The sequence below is a fragment of the Pteropus medius genome, unplaced genomic scaffold (assembly GCF_902729225.1).
Source record: "Pteropus medius unplaced genomic scaffold, Ma_sr-lr_union100, whole genome shotgun sequence".
In the NCBI taxonomy this organism is placed as follows: Eukaryota; Metazoa; Chordata; class Mammalia; order Chiroptera; family Pteropodidae; genus Pteropus; species Pteropus medius.
Genome location: NW_024351729.1, coordinates 8,271,941 through 8,282,257, shown reverse-complemented (window position 1 = coordinate 8,282,257; position 10,317 = coordinate 8,271,941). Strand labels below are relative to the sequence as shown.

The 10,317-nt window shown below is 33.0% G+C and overlaps 2 pseudogenes; one reads left to right on the top strand and one right to left on the bottom strand.

Annotated features, from left to right (window-relative positions):
* Nucleotides 1-2,170: 2,170 nt before the first annotated feature.
* Nucleotides 2,171-2,289, top strand: LOC120587840 (uncharacterized; annotated as a pseudogene).
* Nucleotides 2,290-8,037: 5,748 nt separating this feature from the next.
* LOC120587724 (60S ribosomal protein L32-like) lies at nucleotides 8,038-9,457 on the bottom strand (annotated as a pseudogene).
* Between the last annotated feature and the right edge of the window lie 860 nt (nucleotides 9,458-10,317).

The window sequence follows — 10,317 nt, the reverse complement described above, 5'->3', positions numbered from 1 at the left end:
ATAATATGCCTCATTTAGGCTGTATTGGGAATATACTTTCTGATTGCTGATTTAAAGAGAAAGAATATATTAGAAAATCATCTCTTTATTTGAGTTTAGTAGGAAATTGTGCATAAATTATGCCAATTGAAATTATATTTCTTCAATTTATTGTGCTATACTTTGCACGAGTAGTCAAAGAGTACATGGTATAAAGTATATGTTACAAGGATAGTTCGAGTAATATGGTAGAATGCCTGTTCACAAGATCAGGATGACCTTGGGATAAGAGTCATATTCTAAAGATTTGTGCAGCTATGAGACCTTGTGGTATAACACATGGTATAATCTGTTGTCGTGCATTGTGTGTTAGAAATTGGTTGTGAATGAATACTTTTGCAGCTCTCTTTATCCAGGATCTGCACAGAGCATCTATGCTGTATGATTTTTTACTTTGTTTATCTTGTGCTGCTGTTTGCTATAGAAACAAAAGGAGGGGTATTGAAAACAATTGATTTTTAAAGGAGACTGGGGGTTAGAAATGCTTTGGAGATATTTGGTAGTCTTCCCATTTGAATTTAAAGCAGCTCTGAACAGCCAGTTTATTGTTAAGTGTTGTGATTATGAATGGGGCACCTCTGTGTGAAACTATCAAGTTCTTCTTACAAGACCTTTCAAGCAGAAAATAACCTTTCATTTCTTGGCCTTTATCTCCCAGGAGGAGGGAAGAAAGAAGGGTTGCAAATAAACCCAGCTTTATGCAAACCCAAGAATATAGGGTGTAATTGCGTCTTTAGATTGGCCAGATCTAACTACAGGAAGAGTGATCTGCCCAAATCATGTAGAGTTCATCAGCAGACTGCTCTTCGAAAAATTTAAATGATCACTCCATATCCTTTCGTTTTAATCTTCCTACAGTTAACGATTCAGTTATATCCTTTTAATCTTCCTACAGTATTAATACAGAAAACATGAAATGTAAATAATGATAAAATTTATGGGCAGATTAGAAATGTCATTGTTTAATTGATGCTCTCATCCCAGTCTTTTTCTCTGAATTTACCTGCATCATCTAGTTCTACTGAAATTATTTCTTGAAGAGACTTTCTCACAGTGATCTTGCTTCTGAGTCTTGCTGCTTATATTTAATTGCAGTATATAGTTTATTATCTATTAACTTCATCTGTTGGAATTGTAGGAAAAAGCTTGTATAAGTGCAGTAAATTCTAGATCTTTTGTAAATTTGATATATTTAACAAAAGTTACTGGCACTTATTATAAACATGGTAAAATGGTTCAGTTTAGTAGTTATTTAAGAGATGTTAGTTTTTCACTATTTTGGTGATGTATAGCTGACACACAGTAAATGTATGAATCTCAGAGTTTGAAGAGTGTGACAAATGTATACCCATATAATAACCAGACCAATTAAGATTTGGAAACTTTTCATCAACCCATTAAGTTCTCTTATGACTCTTTCCAGGATTCTTCGTCTTCTGTTCCAACAACCCAAGTAAGAATTATTCTGAATTCTATTGCTAGATTTTTGTTCTGCCTCTTCTAGAACGTAGATAAATAAAATTATATTTCATGTATGACTTCTTTCAACATGATTTTGAGATTCATTTACATTGTTGCATATATCAATGATTTGTTTCTTTTTGTTGCTAAGTAGTATTCCATTGCATGAATATATCATTTTGTTTAACCATTCACTTGTTGATAGACATCTAGGTTATTTCCAGTCTGGGCTATTATAAATAAAGTTGACATGGACATTGTATGATCTTTTGCAGAAATAAGCTTTCATTTTTTTTTTTTTTGGTGGGGAGTAAATGCCTAGAAGTGGAATTGCTGGATCACAGGGTCATATATGTTTAACTAAAGAGTTTTCCAAAGGGGCTGTACCATTTTATACTCATACCTATAACATATGAGAGTATCAGTTTTCCACATCATCACCAACATTTGATAGTATAACATTTAAAAAATTTTAACCCTTGTAGCAGGTGGATAGTAGGTTCTTATTATAGTTTTAATTTGCATTTTACTTGTAATTAATAATATTTAGTACTTTTTATGTGTATTGGTCATTTTTATATCTTATTTCATAAAATGTTTGTTTCTACTATTTTTATTTGGTTGTCCATTTTATCATTGAGTTATAAAGTTCTGTAAATATTCTGGATACGTCTACGGCCATGCTACCCTGAGCAAGCCTCATGCCATCTGATCTCAGAAGCTAAGTAGGGTCAGGCCTGGTTAGTACTTGGATAGGAGACCACCTAAGAAGACCAGGTGCTGTAGGTGTAAAAAAAAAAAAAATTCTGGATATAATCCTTTATAGACCTATGTCGTGAATGGTTTCACACAGTCTGTGGCTGACCTGTTCATTTTACTAGCAGTGTTTTTTGATAGCAGTTTTCAGTTTTTATGAAGTCTAATTTATCAACTTCTTCTTTTATGGTTCATAATTTCTGAGTCTCCTATAAAAATATATGTCTACCTTAAGTTTGTGAAGATATATTGCAATTTCCTTTCTAGAAACATCATCATTTTACCTTTATTAGGTCAATAACTCATCTGAAGTTAATTTGTATATATAGTTTGAGGTGGGAGTCAAAGTTTTAGTTTTTTTCCCTCATCAGATATCCAGTTGTTTCAGCACTATTTGTAGAAAAGACTTTCCTTTATTTGACCAATGGATTGCTTTAGCACATTTGTAAAAACCAATTTACTATATTTCTGGACTCTGTTTTCTATTCTATTATATATTTCTCCGTTCTTACCTCAATGCCACACTTATTTGACATTATAGCTTTATAGTAAGTCTTGAAATTAGGTAGAATAAATCTTCCAACTTTGTTCTACTTTTTCAAGACTGTTTTGGCTATTCTAGTCCTTTTCATTTGCACATAAATTTTTAAAATCAACTTGTCAATTTCTAAAACAACTCTGTTAAGATTTTTAAAATCAAAACTACTATTTTTTTTTTAAAAAAAGCAGTTATGATTCAAAGCAAATGTTAACTACTAATAGCTTACCATTGACTGGAAGCCTTACCAATAACATAAACAGTCAATTAACATATATTTTGTATGATCTCTATCTATCTATCTATCTATCTATCTATCTATCTATCGATCTATCATCTATCGAGGGATCATGTACCATCTCACAAAATAGCTAGAGAAAAGAATATGTTGTTAAGAAAATCATAAGGAAGAGAAAATAAATTTACAGTACTGTACCTATTTATTGAAAAACCACATATAAGTGGATCAGGATAATTCAAGCTCGTGCTATTCAGGGTCAACTATATTTAGTTTTGTAAAAAACTGCCAAACTGTCTTCCAAAGTAGTTGTACCATTTTGCATTCTCATCAGCAATAAGTGAGAATTCTTGTTGTTCCCCATCCTCACCAACATTTGGTGTCAGTGCTCCAGATTTAGGCCATTCTAATAGCTATGCAGTGGTATCTCATTGTTGTTTTAATATGCATTTACATGATGGCACATTATGTGGAGCATCATATGCTTATTTGCTATCTGTATATCCTCTTTGGTGAGATGCCTGTTAAGGCCTTTGGCCTATTTTGTAATCTGGTTGTTTTCTTATTGTTGAGTTTTAACAGTTCTTTGTATATTTTGGATAACAGTTCTTTTAAGAAATGTGTCTTTTGTAGATATTTTCTCCCAGTCTGTAGCTTATCTTCTCATTCTCTTGACATTTTCTTTCACAGAGCAGAAAATTTTAATGAAGTCCAGAATACCAATTATTTTTTTCACGGATCATACCTTTGTTATTTTATCTAAAAAGTATATCCAGTCATTAGGAGTTTCATAGATTTGTGTTTTACATTTAGATCTTTCGACCCATTTTTCAGTCTGTCTGTCTTTCTTTCTTTCTTTCTTTCTTTCTTTCTTTCTTTCTTTCTTTCTTTCTTTTCTTTCTTTCTCTCTCTCTCTCTCTTCTCTCTCTCTTCTCTTCTCTCTCTTTTCTTTTCTCTCTCTTCTTCTCTTCTTCCTTCTTCCTTCCTTCTTCTTCCTTCCTTCCTTCCTTCCTTCCTTCCTTCCTTCCTTCTTCCTTCCTTCCTTCCTTCCTTCCTTCCTTCCTTCCTTCTTTTTGGTGATTGTAAAGTCTGTCTGGATTCTTCTTCTTCTTTTTTTTTTTTTTGATACTTATGTATTTTTGTTTTAGCACCATTTGTTGAAAAGACTATCTTTGCCCAATTGTGTCAATTGTGCTGTCTTTGTTCCTTTTTCAAAAATAAGTTGCCTATACATATGTGGATCTACTTCTGGGCTTTCTAGCCTATTTCACTGATCTATTTGTCTATTCTTTGCCAACACCATATTATGTTGATTGCTGAAACTTTATAGTAAGTCTTGAAGTTGGGTAGTGCCAGTCCTCCAAGTCTGTTCCTCTCTCTCAACAATGTGTTGGCTATTTGGGGTCTATGTCTCTCTATATGAACTGTAGAATCAATTTGTTGATTTCACAAAATTAATTTCTGGGATTATGATTGGGATTTCATTGAACCTATAGATCAAATTGGGGAGAAGTGACATCATGACAATATTAACTCTTCCCATCCGTGACAATGAAATATTTAGTTAGTTCTTTGATTTCATTTATCAGAGTTTCGTAGTTTTTTTCAAATAGGTCTTGTACATATCTTTTTAGATTTATACCTAAACATTTTATTTGTGGGGGTGCTAATGTAAATGGTATTGAGCTTTTAATTTCAAATTTCACTTGTTCATTGATGGTAGGTAGGAAACAATGCACTTTTGTATATTATTCTCATATCCTTGAGCCCTACTGTGTACTCAGTTATTAGTTCCATGAATATTTTTGTCAGTTCTTTCAGATTCTCTACATAAATGATCATGCCTTCTGAGAACAAAAACTTTATTTTTTTCTTCTCAATCTGGATACACTTCTTATTTCCTTATCTTATTACATTAGCTAGCACTTCAAGTATGATGTTGAAAAGGACCAGTGTCACACCTGTTAGAATAGCTATAATCAACAAGACAAGTAATAACAAATGTTGGAGAGGATGTGGAGAAAAAGGAACCCTCATACAATGCTGGTGGGACTGCAAATTGTTACAGACACTATGGAAAACAGTATGGAGGTTCCTCGAAAAACTAAGAATTGATCTACCATATGATCCAGCAATCCCTCTCTGGGTATTTAGCCCAAGGACTTGAAAACCCATACCCGAAAATAAATTTACACAGTAATGTTCATAGCAGCATTATACACAGTGGCCAGGACATGGAAGCAACTGAAGTATCCTATGATAGATGATTGGCTAAAGATGTTGTAGCACATATATATAATATAATATTACTCAGCCATAAGAAGAGATGAAATACTGCCATTTGCAACAACATGGATTGACCTTGAGATAATCATGCTAAGCGAAATAAGCCAGACAGAAAAAGTTGAAAATCACATGATATCACTTATATGTGGGATATAAACATAAAAGCAACAAGTGAACAGGACAAACAGAGACTCATGGACATGGGCTATAGACTAGTGGTTATAGAGGGTAGGGGGTAGAGGAGAAGGGAGGAGTTAGACGAGGTAAAGGGGGTCGAATATAGAGGGGTAGGGGTAGGATGAAGTAGGTAAAGGGGATCAAATATATGGTAGCTGAAGGAAACTGGACTTTGGGTGGTAAACACACAATAAAATATACAGATGTCAAATTTTATAAAATAATGTATAACTGAAAATTATATAATTGTATTCACCAATGTTATCTCAATAAACTTAATTAAAAAAAAAAGATCTCGACTGATCTCAGAAGCTAAGCAGGGTTGGTCCTGGTTAGTACTTGGATGGGAGACCAACTAGGAAGACCAGGTACTGTAGGCGTTAAAAAATAAAAAATAAGGTATTGTAAGCTGACAAGGTCCTTGCAATCTATGAGGTCAATCAAGGGTTGCCTTGCCCTAAAAAAAAAAAAAAAAAAAGTGGAAAGAAAAGGAGTGGGGAGGCCTGTTAGGATTTTAACTGAGATTGCATGAATCTAAAAAATCACTTTGGTGAGAAGTTTCATCTTAACAATACTGTTTATCCCAATCAATGAACATGGATAATCTCTCTGCTTATTTAATTTCTCAGCATTGTTTGGTAGTTTTCAGTGTAAATGTCTTGGACAGCTTTCATTAAATTATTCCTAGGTATTTTATGTTTTTTGGTAGTTTTCAGTGTAAATGTCTTGGACAGCTTTCATTAAATTATTCCTAGGTATTTTATATTTTTTGATACTATTGTAGATGGTATTTTTTAAATTTACTATTATTATTTGTTGCTAATATATAGAAATATGACAAATTCTTATTAAAATTGCCCTTGTAGCCTGCTAATATACTAAATTCTTTTACTAGGTTTAGTAGATTTAGGGGGATTATTTAGGAATTTTTATGTACATAATTATGTTGCCTGCAAATAAGATTATTTTTACTTCTTCCATTACAGTGTATATTCATTTTATTTCTTTCTCTTGCCTTACAACATTATCAAGGACCTCCAGTACAATGTTGAATAAAAGTAGTGAAAATGGACATCATTAATTTGTTTCTAATCTTAGAATGTGGAAAATATTCAGTATTTAATCATTAAGTACAATGTTAGCTGTAGGATTTTTAGAGATGCCCTTTATCAGACAGGAAATTTCTTTTCGTAACTAGTTTGCTGAGAGTTTTAGTCATTGGGGTCTTGAAATTTGCTTTAATTTTTCTACATCTATTGAGATGATTAATTCTTTTGAATTTGTATCAATCTTGCATTCTTGAATTAAAACCCACTTGGTTATTATGTTTTTTCATATACATTATTAATAAGTATTATCTATTACATTATAAATATAAAATCATATGTATAATTATGTAAATTATATGTAATATGCATGTAGCATACATATGTATCTGTTATACATATATTATATATGTATAAGTATAACATGTACTCATATTTTACATACAAATACATATAGTTACACATGCATATTATATATATTTGATTTGTTAATATTTTAAAATTATTTTTGCATCAATTTTCATGAGAGATATTGGTCCATAATTTCTTTTCTAGTAATTTCCTTGTATGGTTTTGGTATAAGGATTACATGTCTTTTATCAAATAAGTTGATAACTAGTCTCTCATTCTCTGATTTCTGAAAGAGTTATATAACATTAGAATTATTTCTTCCTTCTAATATATCATTATTAGAATTTACTAGTGAGGCCATCTGGGCATCTAGTTTTCTTTGTTTAAAGGTTTTTGATTATAAATTTGACTTCTTTATTAGGTGTAGAACTATTCAGATTTTCTAGTTTTCTGGTATTGATTTTGGTAATTTTTATCTTTTAAGGAAATAGTCTATTTTATTTAGATTGTTGAATTTATCGGTACAATGATGTTTATAATATCCAATTAGTATCTTTTTAGTATTGAGTGGATTTTTTTCACTGCTAAAAATTCCTTCCTTCCTTCCTTCCTTCCTTCCTTCCTTCCTTCCTTCCTTCCTTCCTTTTTGATAATTCAAGCTATAGATTGTCTTGTTTAGAATTTCTTAAGCTTCTTGAATCTATGTTGATACTTTTCATGAATCAAGTTAAAATTAGTCATTCCTATTTTTTTTTTTCTAACTTCTCTCTCATTTCTCCTTCTCTGGCTCTAATCACATGTATTGGACTTCTCAAAACTTTCTCATTTGCTTTTGATGTAATGTTCAATTTTTCCTCATTTATTTTCTCTGTGCTTTATTTTCTCTTGAAGTTTACTGAAGCATTCCTTTATTCTGTTCAATCAGTTATTAATACCACTCAAAATTATTTTTAATGTATTTTTCATTTATAGTATTTCTATTTTTTTCTATTTTCAAATTACTCCTGAAATTTCCCATTGTTACTTCTTTCTTTAAAGAGTAACCTTCCTTTTCCAATTCCTCTTTTTAATACGACATGGTTTGATTAACCTAAAAGCATGTTTTATTTATTTATCTATCATTTATCTATCATCTATTTATTGGCAGAATTTTATGGTTTTATTAATACAAATACAATGTGCACACAAGCTGTCTATTCATTTTCTTCACTGCACAGGCTGGCATTGGGATTGGTGACTCTGATGACCAATTGAGCTGTTCTTTCCACATGGCTTTGCAGTTCTCTGAAGAGACATTGTGAGCAATTTCAGCTCAGTAAGATTTGTTGCACATCAGCAGCACATCAAGCTCCTTGATGTTGTGGACCAGAAACTTCCAAAAGCCACTGGGCAGCACATGCTTTGTTTTCTTCTTGTTCACATAACCATGTTGGACACCAAGATCTGGCCCTTGAATATTCTGCATACCCTATTGTCAATGCCTCTGGGTTTCTGCCAGTTACACTTAATTTTGACTTATCAGTCTGACTGGCACCAGGTGAACTTCTTGGTTCTCTTTTTGACAACTTTGGCCTTCATGAATAGTCTCAGGGTAGCCGAGTATGAGATGGCTGCCACCTCCATAGGCAGCACCAAGGAAGAGACTTTTAAAGCCTGTTTTAAAGAATATTAATAAAATTGATGTCTCTAACCAGACTGATCATGAAAAAAGAAAAAAGTTCCAAATTACCAATACTAAAATTGAAAGAGAGGGCATCACTACAGACCCTGAAGGCATTAAAAGGATAATAAAGAAATTTTACAAGAAACTTTATGACCATAAATTGGACAAATCAGATGCAGTGGACACATTTGTTGGCAGACATAAATTCCCAAAGCTTACTCAAGAAGAAATAGGTAACATGAATAATCCTATATCTATTTTTAAAATTGAGTTCATAGTTAAAAACCTTTCAACAAAGAATACTCCTGGCCCAGATGGCTTCACTGGTGAATTCTGCCAAACATTTAAAGAAGTAATACCACTCCTACACAAACCTTTCCAAAAATACAAGAGGTGGGAATACTTCCCAACTTATTCTATGAGGCTTGCATAGTTTCTGAAAAGAAATATGTTGTAATTATTATCTTTACTCTTCTGCATGTAATGTGTCATTTTTTCCCCCGATTGCCTTCAAGATTTTCTCTTTATCTTTGTTTTTCAGCTGTTTGAATCTGATGTATTCTGGTGTATAGAGTTATTTTAGTGATGCTTAATGTTCTCTGAGCTTCATGGATCTGTCATTTGAAATTTCCCATTATTTTTGGAAAATTCTTTGCCATTATTTTATCTTGCATGTCTTAGGTTCTTTACTCTGTTTGTCATTATATATTTTTTTAATATTTCAGATTGGGTAATTTCTACTGACCCATCTTTAAGTTCACTATTTTTTTCCTAGGCTCAGCAGCGTTGAATCTACTAAAGAGCTGATTGAGGCATTATCTCTTACCATGGTTTTTATTTGTAGCATTTTCATTTGCGTCTTTCAGTTTCCATCTCTCTGCTGAAATATTCCATCTGTTCATGCATGTTGTCCACATTTTCTTCTAGAACTTTTAACATAACAATTATAGTTATTTTAAATTTCTTGTCAGATTGTTCCAACAAGTGGTTCATATCCGAGTCTCGTTTTGTTGTGTCTTTGTCTCTTAACAGTGATTTTGTTAATGCCTTATAATTTTTGGTTGATTGAAATCAGATATTGCATGTAGGATAATAGAGACTCTGGTAAATAGTATTTATGCCTAAGAAATGGGCATGCCTCCTTTTTAATTATGTCTTTATTGTTGAGGTGGGGTGGGTTGAATCAGTCTGTCAGGAACTGAGCTGAGCTTGACGTTTGTTTTCACCGTGATATCCTCATTGCATTATCGTTTTCAAAATCCTCTAGGCTGTCTTATAGGAGCTTAAGGTTTTTTCTCAGAGATCATGTTCTACTTCAAATTTTGGCTTTCTCTATGAGCCAAAACTTCAGGTAGGTTTCTCCCTATGCTCTCGCTCCTCCTCCATCGGCACACTACTTTTACGTGACACTTGACACTTGATAGCCTGGTGTTTGGGGCTGAGGTAGAGGGGAATTTCCTGTAGTTCTTTTTCAGTCTCAGCCTTAGGCAGGCCTTCTGTCCCTGGATTTCAGGAGTGGAGTATTCCATGTGATCATGCCCCTCTTATCCTCACTCTACCTTACACCTTTGGTAGGTCTTGTGGGGTAGAGTTTCCTCTCACTCCAGCTGTGGTCCCTGAATGCTTTATTATTCCTTCTCCAAGGTTTAGGGTTTTTTTTTTTCCCACCCTGTTCTCTTTTCTTAGTTGTATTGAACATTTACCTATGCAATGCGAGGTGGGGTGGGGTCCCAGGGCTTCCTACTTTTCCTCCAGAGCCTTA